The sequence below is a fragment of the Platichthys flesus genome, chromosome 13, assembly GCF_949316205.1.
Source record: "Platichthys flesus chromosome 13, fPlaFle2.1, whole genome shotgun sequence".
Classification (NCBI taxonomy): domain Eukaryota; kingdom Metazoa; phylum Chordata; class Actinopteri; order Pleuronectiformes; family Pleuronectidae; genus Platichthys; species Platichthys flesus.
Genome location: NC_084957.1, coordinates 13805157 through 13823176, shown reverse-complemented (window position 1 = coordinate 13823176; position 18020 = coordinate 13805157). Strand labels below are relative to the sequence as shown.

The window sequence follows — 18020 nt, the reverse complement described above, 5'->3', positions numbered from 1 at the left end:
CTTCCTCGGAGGCGTGCTGATGTTTGAATCCGTGCTTTCTACTTAGATTTCTTTAGTTTTCCAGAACCATTTATTTATATGGTTTTAGATTACACACCCAGGGGAACCGTATTCTCCTCCCTCCTGTTTTCTACCATCACAGTGACGAGCTGTTGTTTATGCCGCCCGCAAACTCACAAAATCTCATTTGATTCCCCCCCCATCTGCTCTGCCTCATGCTCCAGTTGGGATATGTCTGATTAATATTACCTCATTCCGAAACAACGTCCACATTTCACCCAGAACCTGCAGCTACATTTGTTCATTTGAATGTTTGCTTCCAAACAGATCAGTGTACATATACATCCTATGGGATACAGACTGTGAGTAGGCATGTGGCAGTACTGCCCCACGTACACCGAGGATTTTAGTGCACACATTTCCATCACTGGTTTACTCTGATGTGCAGCAGGTTAGCTGGGATGCCCGCTGTGTTTCAGATGGTGCCGCTGGGGATCACATCGGGTCAACCTCAGTATATCAGTGGGCTACTTTTGCAGGCTGGTTTGTGAATACTTCAAAACTTGAGTTGTGAAAGCGAAAGGCAGTCTGCAGTCGGCGGTTTCGCAACAAACCGAAAATGGCTGAAACAAGGACTCCCGGGCGGCATCAGGAATTACAGCATCCAGATGTTTCCCTCTGTAGCTGGTGGTTATCAGGCTTGTTTCATGGGACACATACGCACACGTACAGATCCAATGTGATTCTCGCTCAGCGAACCTGCAAACTGTGTGTGTGTGTGTGTGTGTGTGTGTTTGTGAGAAAGCAAGAGATATTTTGATTGCCTTACTTGTCTTAATGGCCTATACGTCTATTGTAAAACTTATACGACACAGTTCTATAATGTGAAATGTTTTATATATGCAAGAAACATCATGGAAAAAGAGGTTTGCTACACTACAGAGGATTTAATCGGCACCTTTAAGACGTCACACCGATGTTCTGAAGATGAAGTTCTCTCTGTGTCCTCCAGTTTCCTGCAGGCAGATTATTCCTCTATTGTTGATTCATCTTTATTGACTTAATTTTCTGACATGTTTTTACGGCTTCATGCCAACACTTGTGAAACAGACCTGCAGTGCACTGATTTCCAGGCCGCTGATTCAATTCGGAAGTTCAATATCTGTTAAAAACACATAAACAACCTCGACCAATCCTCCCCCTCTACAACTACCATGGCCTGAAGCTCTCACCGGACAGAACCACCAAACATAGAGAAACACACTATAAATCTCAGAGTGCAAATTACTCGACCTTTTTTATCGTATATATAACAGTTTTAAAAGTTACATTCCTCTCCATTCTGGTGTAGCCGAAGGCAGGAGGTTATTTTCAAGCCTGTCTGTGTGTGTGTGTGTGTGTGTGTGTGTGTGTTCAAAATAACTCAACAGCCCATGGGAAGATTACCATCAAACTTGGTGGAATTATTACGTGAGGATGTATCTCCAGATGATTACCTTTTGGAGCTGATCGGTGAAAGGTCAAGGTCAACATAGACATTGTCAGAAAAACACATTGTGCAAGATAAAAAAGGAAGAGACAAGCTGAAGCCGAAATATTGATCAGATCATTATTCCCCATCAGATGATGTGTTAAGTGATAAATCATAAAGACGTCACAATGAATGGAAAAAGAAAATTAAGTCCAAATCAACTGTCCAATTTTAAACCTAACGTTTTGCAAAGTTTCATGATTTAAAAGTTGTGTGTCCTTGATTTGAGTCAACCTCACCTCTGGTCAAACTCTTACTTTTCAGTGGAACCCAGTTATATGTATGAGGGCCCTCATACAGAGAAGGATGAACCTGAGAACAAACAGTGAATGTTTTTCTCTCATTACCAGAAACTTGGATTTTATATCTTCAATTCAAATTTGAATGGATATTTTCACAAACTGAATATCTTTAACAAAAAGCATGGAAATAGTTTTGGCAGAATTGAACACATGCTTACAGTGGCCTTCTGGGAATTTTATGAAAGGTTGTCTCTTATTTTCTTTTCCCAGAAGGCCACAGTGCAAATGAGGGCCTGTAAAATCTCAAGAGCACATCGGCCTCCGAGCATGTCATCTGAAAAAGTTCCATTATTTCATTTAGCTCTCGGAACAATGTGACATGACCAACATGTCATTCACAAAACAGACACGCACAATCTGTTTGTCTCAGCCTGACAATAATAACCACACACTCTTGGCTCTCACATGCGCGGCCATGCTTTCCTGTTAATCCGCTTGATCAGACGTCTGCTGCGGTCGGTGTTTATTTCAATCCATGCTGATCTGTCCTAATGGACCAATCACTAACTCTGATGGGTGATCCAGTATTCTGTCAGTCCTTCAGAGCAAGACCAGATCGATGCAACAGAGAGACTCCAAATTCAGTTTCAAATATTTTCTTATGAATCTCCAGTGACTAGTTTTAATCCCTGAATCCCACAACAATATAAGATGAAGACTTCTTCCATCCGTCTCCAGCACAAAAGTTTGAACTGCAGGAGCACAAACTCCACCCCTGACACCATGGCACCTTGCGTAACTGTCACTTTGTCAGAGGAAGAACAAGTAACAGGAGAAAGTGTTTTTTCAGAAGACGACAGGAAAGGAAGAAGGAATAGATCAAACTACAAGGCTGAATGTGAGCGTGCACAGAAAACTGTCGAGGCTGCTTTGTTAGGATTGACTCTATTTATCAAAGAAAGTGTTGTTAATCCTGGAATAGCTGACAAGAGCAGGCCGCAGTTTAGAAATATACAACTGATGCAAGAAGATTTGATGGATTCCTTCCTGTTTCATACTGCACGCTTCCACCTGGTTTCTTGTTATTCCGGCCAGTAGATTTTGTTTAATCTTGTTCCCAATCAAACAAACCAACAAACAGACAGGGATGAAAACTAAACCTCTTCTGATGGAGGTGAAAATCTCCGACCAGTTCGAGCATCGGCAGAGTCTTTGTCAATCAGCTCCTAGATTTCTCCCGTCCAATATCTGTGTTTGTCTCTGAGTTCAATGTGACCTTAAATATTCAGGCGATGGTCAGGGACATAAAAAGTGTAATAGCCTTGTTTCATGTACTACTTTGCAATTTCCTCCCACAATCCCTCCAAAATCAAGGTTAAACAAGACGTCTTATTGTGTGGACGGGCGCTAATCCAGGAGGCTTTGCACCATTTTATTATTTCTGCAAATAAAGTGGCTTTAGCCGTATTTATTGGAGCTCCTGTGTGGTTTGAAACTCTGCTGTGTCTAATCCAAAAGAACCTGCCCGGGCTTATATAGAGTCCCAGGTTTCTGACCCCCCCCCCCCCCCACAAGCCCCTTTTCATTCTCCAAACAGTTTTTGTTTTTAATGTGTGGCTCACAGCTTTTCTTTGGCCAGAGCCTGCGCGACCACACAGGCTTTAAATGTTGCTCCCCAGAAGAAATGAAAATATACCCAGAGAAAATTGTACCTCAGTTTTCTTTGCATTAATGCGAGTTCTCTTTTTTTTTTATGTGATGCAGATCACAACCTCATGACACCTCGGTTTACATATGCCGCGCGAATACTAATGTTTAGAAGTTGCAGGAGCTGATCAGTGAAGTTCTGCTGAACCTCTCTCTACCCTTGACTCTGTATTTTGAGGGATGAACACCCCATTCCTCAGATATGATCTCATTATTGCAAGTATGGAGTTGTGTTTGCAGGCTGACTCATCCGTCTCATGATGAATTCTCATTAGGGCGGAGAAACCAATTCTCTCTTGCTTAATGGCATTTTTTTTTTTCTGCTGCTCTCTGCCTGCTGCTGGCTTCTGTGGATGCTTAAGCTTGAGCCTTATGTTTTCATGCGCCTGGTAACTCAATGGAGCTGCCTGTGGCGCAGGAGAGAAACACTTTATCCCTATTATCAGATGGTGATTTACAATATATCACCACCCGATCCAGCCTCGCACACGCTTTCACATTTTTCTTTTTCTCTTCACCTGCATATTATGTGGAAATCTAACTGTTAAAAGCACCATTGCTATTGTCAGTGATCAGAGGAGAGTTTTTGGCTGATTTTCAGGTCGATGTGTGGACTTAATGAGCGTCCTCCTCAACGCCAGCTCACCAAAGGGTTAAGTGTTTCCAGTCTCCTGTGCAAACCTGTAGAGCAGATGAGAAGGAAGAAGTGTGTGTCAGTGAGGTATGTGTGTGTGTGTGTGTGTGTGTGTGTGTGTGTACACCCCCGACGAAAAGGGAGTGTACATGCAGACAGTGCACCTTCAGCCTCCTGTCTGTTTCACCTCAGGGGAAGTGCCAGCTGCTCCACAGTCATGCTCTGTAGCAGCCTAGTATTTATTCACCGGGGAGAGACACTTAACACTGCAGCCATGGGGAAGCAGGTAAGATCTGATAAAGAAACATTAAGTGGTATGGAGCTAAATGAGTTTAATCAGCGCTGGGTCTTGAATTTAGTTTCACAGAATAGCAATAAAGAAACAATCCCACGGGACTTAATGTTAAATCAGAAATAATGCTGATGCATTAGGCTCAATCAACTTCCTGCCTCGGCAAAGATGCTTAATAGTTCTCCTGTAACACACGTCATTAACTTCACATTATGTGTAATACCAGGATTTCTCTACACGCCGCACAGTCAGGATTGAATATTAAATGCACACACATGCAGGGACGCACAACCAGGTTTTCACAGGAAGAAGGCAGCACATTTTACACAATCACTGAAGGAGTGTTGGTTGTTTGTGTTTCTTTGTATGAGAGTGTTAATTTAGAGCCGGAGCCAGATATGTTATCAAGTTCAGTCTTGTTTGCACATGCAACACATCTGCTGACAGGAGAAATCGGCCTCCTCACAAAACTGCTGCTGGCAAATAATTATTCCAACCAAAAACACAAACACATTTCTTGAGCATGGGGAACAATTACTCTCTTACTTTCTGTCATTGTGTGCAAGGTTCTTTTGTATGTGTAAGCGTAAACGTGGACTTTCAATGACTCGGCAAGTTATTTTAGTTTTTTTTGGTGTGAACTTAAGCAATGTTAAGTCGGCCTGAGCAAGAACAGAAGGCGTAATTGTGCCAAATAGCTGCGGATAGGGAACTCTGGTTAATTCATTTTGGTTCCCCCCATGCACACATCTGGTTCTGCTATTGCTCTGAGATGCCCTCATTCCCTCGGTTTGGAGAGAATGAAACCTAAGTTTTCTTTTCTCGGTGTTTCTGTTTCGTGAATTAGATCCATTGTATAAACTGGCCCGTGAAGAGAAGACAATTCAATGTACTCTTATTTTCCCTCAGAGCGTTGGACGTATGGTGTTTTGAATCTCTCTGTTATTGCGCGGTTCGGCGTCTTCTTCCCTCCCCCCCCCCCCCCCCCCCCCCCGAGTGATAAACACGACTGTCTCCGTCAGGTCGGCGGTGCCAGCTCCATCGGCAGCTGTGAAATCTCCGGGCCTGCTTGTTGTGACAGGGCGCGAGCGGAAGCTGGTACAGTCGCGTTGTTAGAGCCAATAACTGTTCATGGAAGTGGCGCGTGTGTGTGTGTGTGTGTGTGTGTGAAGAATATTGTTATATCAACGATACCTCCGCGGGAAGCGCAAATGTTTAATCCATGCTGACCTCCGAAGAATGTGCCTCTCAGGCCAAGACGGAGGAATGTGCTCTCCTCAGTCTTGAAGGAATGCTTTTTTGACATGTGGATGTAGAGTAAAGTGGGAATATTTTCTAGGGCCACACTGAAACCAGGGAGAAACCCGATCGCTCTGACTGTCATTTAACCTTCGGATACATCGAGTAACGCTGCAGAGACCGGCGTCTTACATCCACTCTCTTTGTACACCGGTTATCGCTGATGGTGCAAACTGCAGCCGCTTCAAACTCCTGTGTTTTGAAATCGTCCCTCAGCTCGGATGCAGCCGACCCAGATACCGACAGCTGGACCTCTGCCTCTGGCTCCGACGGTCTCCTTGGACACAAGAACAGGACAAACCACAACAGATGTTCAGCCCTCCTCCAGCATTTCTTGGTGTAGGAGGTCTCATTTTCTCGGAATAGAGGACAGAGGAACAGTGTGTGGGTCTCGAGTGTCCTCTTAGCGGTTTTCTACCTGGCTACATTGAAGATATGATGTCTCTAATGCCGCTGCTGATGTGTCTGTGTATTCAGGAGCTGGGTTTCGGCTGGAGTTTGCAGACGCGAGGGTGTTTGAGTGCTTCGGCAGCACGATAAGATAACACAAGTGTTGTTGAAGGGAGATTCTTGATAAAGATGTGACGCTCCGCTTTTTTTTTTCTCCCATCCCTCAGAAGCTGGAAGCAATTACAGGCTTCTCCAAGCAGCAAAGAATGTAGCAGACGTTCACCGCACCCTTTCATAAGAATCTTTCTCTTTTTTTCATGAAAAAATACAAAATAAAAGCAGAGACTTTCAGGCTATGAGGATGTGGTGAGGACTAAATATAAGACATGACCTTACTTTCCCAAAACTCAGTCAATGTTTTATATCCGATGAGACAGTTCAAGACATTAATTCTGTTTCTAGTCAAAGAACAACTGGTTGTTATGGTCTTTGGTCTTTGATCATATCATAACTTTGTTTTGATCATTCAACGAGGGCAGATCATAAACCAATTTCATACAGTACTTCAATCATCACCAAAGTGGCTCAATGGTCCTGCTCATTACAATTAAAAGGTGAAGATTCCATAGGTGCTACAAAGGCTCGGGAACCAACCGAGACCATCAGGCAACCAAGTGTGCATCACTTTCAGAATTTCATTTCACTCTGGATCAATGGCAGATCTATGATTTTCAACATCAGGGGCTATAAAGGGGCCATGATTTACACAAAGGGGCCATTTAAATGCCCAACATTAATGCACAATTTCCTGATTTAGTAAGTCCTAAGTCATTTCTTGCTGTTTTTATAAATCATAACAAATTGTCGTATTTATTGTTAGTGTGACAGGAAGGGGGCACTTCAGTGGCCAATTAGATTCAGCTGGGGCCAGGGGCCACTGGATCCGCCCCTGGATCCGCCCCTGCACCAGATGATCCAATCCGAACATACAAAAGGAATGGATTGTGACAACAGATCTAATTTGAATATTCATTAGTTGTTTGGGCCTGTAGGTTAGAGTCAGGGTTTGTGTTGTCCTTGGTCTTTGCATAAGGTTTATTTTGGGCACAGGGATCCAGTTTGCAACTGTTAATAGCACTCAGTGACAGAAGCACAGACCGGCGCCGAGGCCTCAGACAGCTTCTTTTACACAGAATTCAATCACACCAGTCTGCACCACAGCATTAATCTGTTTCCCACAACGCAGCAGAGAGGAGAACTGGACGGAGCATCGATCCCGTTGTTGGCAAAACACAGCGCCAACAAGGCTGCAGCATTTTCAAGGGAAAAGGAATCAATTCCGTGTCAATGCCCTCATCAGTCCTATATGTTCTAGCAGCTAATCATAAAGCTCTCTGAATGCATGTAGACAGTGGCCGATGCGATTGGCTCAGCAGCTCTTCGGCAAACAGTGGATTCTTCCCAGAATGCTTGCAATAAACAGCATTTAGCAATTCTCAGGGATATCACCTTGAGTAACACCTCTGTGGTGAGAGTTGGAGATAAATTGCGGTGAGTGTTAATTGGCTCGGTACTAACGTGTTCATTTATTTAACGATGTTTGGTGTGTTGCTTGGTTATTTTCCCCGGGGATGAAACCAATTAAAATCTGGAGCCTTTGCCACGATGAGGTCCGGCCATGCGCTCATCTTATTGTTCACTGGCAAAACGAGGAGCGGCGGCTTTGGACTCTTCCTAGTTGGGGAAAACATTTATCTCCGCTCAGATCAGGGGTTTGTTCCTGGAAAAAAAAGACGACCGAGCGCTGACTCAATTAGACGTGTGCAGTCAGAGTTTAATTGGCGAGAGCTCAATGACAAACACGACATGATGAAGATGTTCTGTTTTGTCCTCTTGCTCGGATGCGGTGCACTATCTGATGAGTGCCTTTTCCTTTCGGTTTGTGCGGAGCCGAATATTAAATGTATCGACGCAGCACAGCCCTGGAGACTGATCCCATCTGTTCGGGGCCTGCCTGTGTAGTCAGGAACTCATCACAATGTGGTCCCCAAGGTTTATGCACCCCCCCCCCCCCCCCCTCTTTGTCTCTCCATTTGTTACCTCTTTGTTTTATTGCTGAGAGGGCGGGGAGCCCGGGGCAAGAGCACACAACCCCAGAGAGGTGGAGGAGGGGGTTGGTTGGTTGGTGGACCTGAGCCTTAATGGACACAGCATCACTTGCACATCCCAGTGCAAGTGATGCTTCCTGGGCATGTTTTACGCTTGCGTGAACTCAGGGCTGGGGCTCGGGCAGGGCGGGGTGGGGCCGGGGAGCTCTAACCACGAGGGAGGGAGTGTGGAAGGAGACGAGTGTAGCCAGGATGCTACTGCATGTTTTGTTTTGTCTTCAACCCATGTGCAACTGAGAGAGAGAGAGAGGCGTCAGGGGGAGTTGCATCTTCCTGGGATTTAGAGGATCGCCCGGGACAATAGCACGTAAGTCAGGCTTATTCAGCTTATTTCTTATGGCTGCTGTGTCATTGCAAAAAGTTGGGATGATTTGATTCAGTCAGCAATATCTGCTTAAGTTTATCCTTCTGCTCATCGGATGTGTTTCCTCTTTCTCTCTTTTCTGCATAGCGTAGATTTTGAACGCCGCAGATTACATTTTTATTTAAGGACTCCGTGGTTCAGTGCACTTTCTAATGGCTGCTGCAGCAAGGTGAAGAATAACCCCTCGAACAGAATGATGAAGCTTACAAATGTCTTCTGGTCTGCTCCCTGGGAGAAATCCTGTTTCTTTTTTTCTCCCCCATCATCATATTTCACAGCCTATTTTGTTCCCACTTCTTATCTTCTCCTTCAGGAGGCCTTTTCTGGCCCTTTTCAGGTCTTTTTCCAATTAATACAGCTTGATGTGCCAGCCGCCACTGAGAGAACCGCCTCAGGCAGCAAATGGCCTTGTTTAGTGGGGATGAATATTCATTTGTTTTGAATAATTATTTCAACGGTGCTGTTCCTTATTGATAAGGGAATATATGTACAGTATAATCCAAGTTGTTTTTTCTCTAATTTCCAGAAGTAATTTTGCAGGGATTAAACCTAGAACATAAACATCTTGATTGTCACTTATACAAAAACATCAACACAACACATAACTGTTATTGTCAGCCTCCCAGCATCTGGACTGGATTTAAATCGTCACTTTATGTCCTATTAATTGCTACGTTGGAACATTCAGTTTCTCTTTTGTCGAAGATGTCAAATATTTGGTTTTATAAACTGTGCCTGATATTTGTTTGGACTGCTGGAAGTTCAGCTGTTATTTCCGTCAATTTCTGCAGACAGAGACTTTCCAGTGGGCGAAGTGGGGACAGACACTCAGACCGCAGCCCAGACAAGTTTTTAGGGATGTCTAAAACAGAGGAAACAGACTTTTTTTTGTTTTTTACACTTAATGTTTCCTACAGTTCAGAGAGGGATGCGAGTTTGGATGGCTCCCGGAGCAGTGAACCATTTTCACCTTTCAAAAAACTAACCACTGGCCTCAAACGTCACCGTTGCTCCATGAATCCACGTGAATGTCATGAGTTTGACGGCGCCTCATTGCAGTGAAATGAATCTCGATTGGGAACGTGTGAAGTGGCGAGGTCATTATTCCGTTGCGTGGCACCGCGAGGCCTCGGGCGGCGCTGCAAATACTCACTCGTACCCATTTCCCTGCTGCTGTAAATCACCGAATCTGCGGCGCACAAACTGATTAGCGGTGTGAGCATAATGCTGTCTGTGTGTTTTACACGGGAAATTGATTTGCGCTGTGCTGTTTACAAATCCATTAGTGTGTTAGTAACGTGGGCAGAATAACTCACACAAGAGGCCAATGCTTGAATCGACCGCTTGCCTCTCCTGGATTGTGGGCCTCAAGAGGGGAGCTGTGGTCAGTGGGAGTAGAGTGACCCCCACTCAGGTCCGGCTAACAATGTCCTGCTAAACAATGTCCCAATATGTGTCTTTTTTTCCCCCCCGACAAAACGCAGCCATCTTCGTAATTGGCAGGGGCCGCTGGAAAGAGTGACAGACAGCAGTGGGCTTGACTGAGGAACAAACAGGCTGTGAAGAGCGAGCGGAAGGTTTGCCAGTGAAAAGATTAGAGTGGCATCTGGCTCCGGTGCCAAGATGCATCGGGGCTTTCGCCACACTGTCATGGCAACGGGGAGCTTGACGCCGCTCTCCCAGTCTCCCCAGTGTCCGGACTCCACCAGAGAGCCATTCAAAGTGCCTGTGATTCTTCACGTTGACCCCGGCGCTCACCTGCAGTTAATCATGTTACAACGTAAATGGCTCTCTCTGAAGTTCCCGCCGCGTTAACGAGACCTTTGCGGCGCCAGCGTTTTGATAACTCACTCATTTCCGCGGCTTTCCTTTCCTCTTGAATGACATGTAAATGAGCGCGCTGCATTAAAAAGTCTATTATACAGGTTCACGTGACCTCAGCTGAGCATCCCGACAGGCCCATCCATCCCCGTCGCTCCCATTTGTCACGCAGGGCACCTCTGTTCCCCGGTGACCAATCAGGAGCGCCTCCTCCTGTGGCTGAAAGCGCCCCCCCCCCCCCCTCGCCACCTCATCATCAGACGTGATTGACAGCCTCCCACAGGAAGGAGGGTAGGGGGGGTTATTTACCTCCTTGTGTTCTCATGGGAGTAAGTTAATGATCCCAGCCAACAAAATAATACAAAGCGAGGGAGAAAGCCTGAGAAGTGTGCGCCGGGGTGGAAGCGTTAGGAGCCGTTTGGGCTTCCTTAAGAGAGGATTAGAGGAGGAGAAGAAGCTGTGTGAAGCGAATTTCAGAGATAAACGGTGAGACAGATGAAGCAGCAGGGCCCAGACAGAAAAGCAGGAGCTGAGGGGAGGCTTCTGAGGAAAGCCAGTGTGTTCAGAGAAATCTCCTCCCGGGCTTTATAGCTGTTTGTCACCTGGACTATGGACTGGCTCACTGACTGACTAACAGACCGAGAGGTAAGGGATAGGCTGCAATTCCAATGGGGGGGACACTTGAAAGTCGACTTTGGACTTGGGAAAGTTTTGTTGCACTTGAATAAATGTGCATTGCTGTATCCAGGCGAGCAGTTTCCTCCACGCGGATTTTTGACTTTTTTTATCACTTACTTTGCTCACTATGCACATACTGGGGCTCCGATTGTGTTTTGCACGTTGTGTCATGGAATCACCAAGATACCAGTGTGTTCATATGACTCCTCAAGTCGTTATCTGCCCTCTCATACTTTACAATCTAAGTTGTTTCACATTGCTCTCACCTTTCGCCTTCATACTTTATTGAACCCTGCAGGCGAAACTGCAACACAAGAACTCCTGGCAGGCGCTCGGAGTCGCTGCTATTCCAAATCAATCCGTGGCTCGTGTGCGCCGGTTCTACCGCAGAACAGAAACATTTGCTTTACACAGAGTTACTGTATCAACAGCGCTGATTTGACGTGGCTGACAAGGTCTTCTCAGGTAAAACATCGCCTCCGACTACAAACCTCAGACCTCAACAGCTTCCCAGTGAGCCGAGGAAAATCGATGGTACCTTATTGTGATCAGCATCCCCGCTGTTTGGGTGCCAAGTGTGTCAGCCAGCACATGTTGGGGAACATTTTCCATGTAGCGGAAGACTGCTGAGCAGATGTGAAGAATCTGAGAGAACTTGCTGCTCTCTGTAAGTCAGCTGTCGCAGCCGCAGCACATTCCTGCGTGTTCATGTTTTCCGTGAATGTGTTTCCATGAGAAAACTAATGGGTGGGTTCACTGATAAGAACTTGAGTTGTCGAGTTAGTGCGGTTTTCTTGATCAACATATGGAGCAACCAACTGCTCAAAGACATGGTTGTTGTGTGGGAAACAATGGGTCGTCTCTGAATTTACCTCTAAGCTGGAATTTGCTCTGGAGATCAATCAATCAATCGTCAAAGACTTTTTTTTGTATAGCCCATTTTCATGAATCACATTTTACCTCCCAGGGCAACATCCTTTGTCCTTAGCCCTCGACAAGAGAGAGGAAAAAAGCTGTTGAAAATGCATCAACAAAATAACACTACTTACAACATGAACGAGAAAAGACAGTGTCTCACACAAGTGTTGCAATGTTTCAAGTACTTTACTCCAGATTCATGTGAGTGTATTTTAAACTCACCTCAAGTATGAAACACGTGTCCAGCAGCACAGATCCAGACCACGTCTGTTGACAGGAAAGGCGAAGCAGTCGTGGTCGATATTATCTGTGAATGTCATCTCACCAAACGTCGCACAGAAATGTGTTTTTTATACACGGGTTGTTTTTGTGGTGTGCAAACGTTTATTTGAGGATGAAAGTTTTCTTTTTAACGAGCGTTATGGCAGGACTCCATGCTCTGATAGCACTGAGTGATAGACCAAACCACCGGAGAGGTCCTGCCCCTCTCCTGCGATTGGCTAATGCAACAATTTGCAGCCCACTGCGTTGGTGGACGAGTTAGGTACAGTGCTCAGTGAGAGGAAGGGAAAAAAGGGTGGAAAGTTTCGATCTCCCCGCTGACAGGCAGCAGACGCGGAGAACCGGGTTAGAGGGTCAGTGCCTCGCATGGAGCAGCAGAGACCGGTCGCCCATTGATCCGAGCTCTGACCTCTGCAGTGGATGATCTGTGCAGAGCCCCCCCCCCCCCCAACAAATAATCTACACTGGCGTTTGAAGGTGGTTTCTTTTCCTCCGCTGCCTGTTAATGGATGTAATCATGTGGCAGGTAAGTCACAGGGTCACTTTTAATTCTGTCTGTTCGTCACTTTATGTTGCTGTGCCTCTGTGTGTTTGCTGCCTAAACATTGAGTCATCACATATTTACAAGTTTCCAGGCAGCAGTGCTCTGTGCAAGTGCTGAGTCTGTTCGGCCTTGTTGTGATCACAGATTCCTGCATGTTTGCAACTGTGGGTAATCCTGCAGGGATAAGGTGACTAAGTGAGGAGGCCAAGGGGAATTTTGTGATTTAAAAAAAGCACTGAAGAGATATTCAAATTCAGCATATCTGCAGTTTCCTGAAATATACTTTCCTACATGGGCTCAGGCTGAAAGAATGTGTTTTGGTTAGGGTAATCCCATTATGCCTGAATTTACAGTCACATTCTTCCTCTCGTTTCATCATAAAAGTATATTTATTACCTCTACTCAAACTTAAAAGGAGCAGCCGAAGCCGAGGGAGACAGATCCAGCCTTTTATCCATAATCTGGCAGCAAAACACCATTTGCTTCACGGATAAGATAAAAAGATTCAGACGTTTCTCCCCGTTCAACATCCATATGTTGCCGCGGTAATAAATCTGGCCCCAGTTTGTGACAGGCCGACACACATAAAAGCACTCAGGAGTCTTGTTACATGAAGATAACGGATGGTAAAAAGTGGGACGTTGCAGTTGGGGTGTGTTGTCGGATCCCTTATTAATTAGTAACTTATCTTGTTCTGGTGAGGAGGAATGTTAGACATCTTCCCACCCAGGCGTCTGATCGCTGCCGTGACAAATAGATATTAAGCTGTCACCATGGCAGCACATTTGGAGCTCTCAGTAGAAAAAACAACACACGGCTTTGATTTTAAGTGAAGGGTTAACTGAGATTAACTGGAGTGTGTGAATAATCATGTTGTTACTGTCTGGGTTTTATTTTACTTGTGGTACTGGAAGGAATACAAAATAATGTATTGTTTGATTTTAATACATTTGAAACGTATTTAGAGACGTAGGTACTTAGTCACCGCGCATGGTAGTTACTACCAATAATGTTTATTTATATGGCACCTTTCAAAACACAGTTGCAAAGTGCTTTACACTTTAGAAATGAACAATTTTATAGAAAACATAGTAGAGAATTTGATTAAAAAATATTTGAGAAACAGAGTAGAATAGAATAGAATTTAATTAAACATTTTTTGCAGATAAGAAAAAACTAAAAAGATAATAATTAAATAGAAATTATAAAAATAGAAAGAACAGTAGAAAACAACCTATAACAAAAAATGTCATTATATCATATAAAATAGAACAATATATTTTAATATAATTATAGAGACCTTCTAATAATAAAACGGTTACAGATCAGTAGAGCGTAAAAAACTTAATTAAATTAAATCAATGCTTAAGGCTTAAAGGCTGTGTGTCACGCATCCACCACAAGATGTCGCTCTGTGAATGTTTTCCCTCCGGCTTTCAAACCTCACCGTGTCAGTCAGACGCTTCATGATAAACGCTGCTTCCTCATAGGTCAGCAGTCAGCGTGAGACGCGTCTTTCTGCAAAAATTGACTATAAAGCAGCAGCAGGCTGCAGCCGCCATGTTTGGAGAGCCACTGACTTTCTGTGGAGCTCCTGTGGTTGTGGGGAGGAGACGGTGTTTTCCCGCTGATGCCACCTGCCAAGCCGCAGAGGGGAAATGAGAGCTGGGTGCAGTTTGTGCTGCTGACCACCATGACCTGCACAGACAGGAAAACACACAGACAGAAAGTTGAACTGACCTTTAGACTTCGTTTCCACTTCTTAGGCTGTGAGACACACAGCAGCTACAAATATTACAGACCTTTCTTCGTTTGGAGATAAAACATCCAGTTAGTGGGAAGGAAGACTTGAGTCCAGGGCTGGGAGATATGACCGACAGTTATGTCAAGATAAACTTTTTTTAGAAGTAAGTATCAAATCATCACAATACTTGTCACATTGTTAATTAATATAAGTTTAAATATTTGCATTTAGCTTCTGAGAGACGAAATTACCTTTAGTTTTAAACTTATTTTATGAGGAGAGAACAAATGACAAGCACTAGATAACCAGCAACATATTTTACTTGTCTGATTCAGATACATAGACCGTATTTAAAGCAGCCCCCTCAAGTAAAGCCAGACCATCTCGATCGCCATCTGGTGGCTGTCTACAGTATTCCTTTTCTGGTTTAATGGACAGGACATGGCCTATAATTAAAGGTCAGAGTACACAATAAAAATGTTTTTCTCAAAGTTGATCTCTGTGATCTTAGGTAGTTCTTATCACACTGATGTTGAAGTGTTCATTTTTCTAGTAAGTTTGGTTTTAATTTGTTATCTGATGTCATGAAAACGGGGATGGAGGTCATGATTGACAGCTGAGACTGACTCGTGATTGGTGGAGCTCATGTATGGACGGTACATGCTGCCCTGGATCCCTCCTAAATGCTACTTCACAGATTCAGGCCCCAAGATGGCAGCATTCGTATCCAGGATGTTTCAGCTTCGTTTCTGTATCGTGAGAGGATGTGGAAACACGTGGTCCACCTTTATTTACAGTCTGTGTTTAACACGAGTTTCCCACTTCAGTGCAGAGTGAAAACTTCCTCTGGCACTGTCATTATCTCCCACGTGATCCTGTTTGACAGATTAAAACAATTCACTGGAGCAAATGTTTGGATTTGTAATTAACTTTCTGTCTATAATCGTTTAAATAGCAATAATAAAGGGTTTTGGTCGTATCCAGGAACCTTGCACAGTTAATCTCAGTAATGTGTGCAGCTGCAGACCAGGTACATTTGTCAGTCTAATCATTTGGCCCGTGCTGCTCCAGCTGTAAATCACATTAGGCCTGAGCGCGCCGCTGCTGAGCTGGCTGCATTTTAAAGGGAGCAGCAACAGGCCACACATTGGTCACAGCTATGCTGCGAGGACAGGATTACAGATAAATATGTTAGGTGTCTGCCCCGGGAAAGAAGACAAAGAGCAATCGCACTCCCTCAGTCGCTAAATACGCGCTTCGGAGCCGTGATTAAGGCTGCTAAAAAACCATGACCAAAGGGATTAGAAAGTGCTTGAGCGGGAAATTGTCCTACTATCTGAGACATTGTAATTGTTTCATCTCTAAATGACCCATTATTCCCTCATCAAGTAAAACTCAGAATGAAACGTTCCTGCTCGAGTTCATTTGACAAAGTGCTGTCATATCTGCTGATGCTTTGCCTTTAGCATTATGAGTCTGCTGTGAAACACACAAACTAATCTGGCTTTGGTGATATATAGATGTATTATCAGCTTTGTGATATGAAACTATGATTTTATATACGATCTTGGTTATTATACACTCTTATTGAGAGCATTTACTGCTGTTGAGTGAACTGAACAAAATGAATCTGATTGGTTGCTATGTCTGATGCTTTCTCAACTTTTGTAGCATACGAGTGAAAGAATAGTGAACTTTAAACAGCACACAAACCAAACACTGGTAGGCGTATATAAAGTTATGTAACTTCACCCACTCAATTTAACTTGGTCCTGCATTTAAAGTTTAGTATTTGTTCTGTTCATGAAACAGCAGCAGCTGCAGCACAAACTCACCTGACACGCAGGGTATGTTTTCACCTCAGTCTGTCGGTAAGTTTATTGTTTTAGAAGATTAGGCAAACTTTCACATTTGGCATGAATCTCGGTATGGGGAAGAATCTAGGATTTTTATTTTATGACAGTCCTTACCGTTGTGATATTTTTGCATTTTTACCAATTAGCATGGGAATGATTCATGGATCTTGATGAAAAAAATCAGGCATATCCCAGTGATATCTATGACTGCATGTAATTTGGCCTAGCATGCTTTCATTTAAGGAAACTGCTCAGCCTTGATAGAGGTATGAGCTCTACTGAATGCCATTCTTGTAAATCTTCTCTTATTTTTTCTCCTTGAAAAAAAAAAAAAAATGTTACACAGTTCACTAACAGATGTCATCATCAGAAAATTCCATCCCAGTGGTAGATCATACAGAGGTAACCTGGGTTATTCCAGTCACATTGGCATCTCCAGAGCTCATCCCCATCACTTTGTCTGAAGTGTTTCTTTAATATTAACAGTGCGTATCTGTGTTTCGGAAAAAAAGGATAGTCACTCAGGAGATGCCTTTGAATGACAGGAGAACTCAAACGCAGCACAATGGGGGGGGGGGGGGGGTGTCTAGAAATAGACACACATGGTCAGCAGATGGTACCTCTGCGATCCCCACATAAGGGCCAACTGGGGCAGGCGAGGATGCAGCAGATGATGTTGTGCGGAGTCTGTCTTTATTTGTGGACACGTCCGTCAAAGCAGAAGCTCAGTGTCCTTCAGCTGTCAGGAGGCTGAATGGGGATTGTGTCAGATTGTAAGACAGTGTTAAAGGTTCAGTGTGTAAGATTTAGGTGAAAGGGATTATTGGCAGAAATTGAAAATAAAATAATCCTCGTGGTGTGTCCTTGTGGGTTTCATCTGAATTGTCAGAATTTCTGAAGTTTTCTTTACCCTAGAATGGGACCTTTTATTTAAATACTTTATATTTACATCGCATCGGGGGGGGGGGCTCTCTATGGAGACCGCCATGTTTTTTACAGTAGCCCAAACTGGACAAACTAAACACTTCTTGAGTTTTTATGACCACTCTATGCTACCACAGGTTCTCATTTTTGGAAGGGGAGGTTGAGGTGAGGGGTATTCAGCTGCAACATGCAACTCCACCACTAGATGTCACTAAATTCTACACACTGGACCTTTAAAGCTGGTAGAGCTTTTTGTTTTTAACAGTCATGATGTGTATTGCATTTCATAAACCTCTGGAGGAACAGACAACATTCAGTGATGTCATGAACATGCTTCCACTTCGCCCAAATCTCTTTTTTCCCACATTACGGTTGAGTCCCGCTGCCTCTCATCCACGTTTGTGTCTTCAGCCTTTCTCTCTAAATCCCCAGAGGCAAAACCCAAGAAAAGTTCCAAACCCCTAGTCCACAGCATTGTGTGTCAAGGAGCAGAGGGATGATCGCACATTGAAACCTGAAACGCTTTGTGTTTCTAAATGGGCCGGGCTGAGAGGACACTAACCTGCCTGTGAGGACACTGTCTGGGGCTCTGCATAATCCTGCAGCCTCTGCTTTTTTGATGATTT

At 44.2% G+C, this 18020-nt stretch overlaps 1 protein-coding gene across 3 annotated transcripts in view; it reads left to right on the top strand.

The window, feature by feature from the left end:
• Positions 1–4313: 4313 nt before the first annotated feature.
• The window catches only part of mid1 (midline 1), a 29603-nt gene continuing 15896 nt past the window's right edge, over positions 4314–18020 (top strand). The window contains exon 1 of one of the 3 annotated variants that reach the window (XM_062403286.1): positions 4314–4400. The gene's annotated coding sequence lies outside the window, so the exon portion shown is untranslated. Of the gene's footprint in view, positions 4401–12639; positions 12853–18020 lie in introns of those variants that run through there. The other 2 variants (XM_062403284.1, XM_062403287.1) reach the window with 2 other exon arrangements.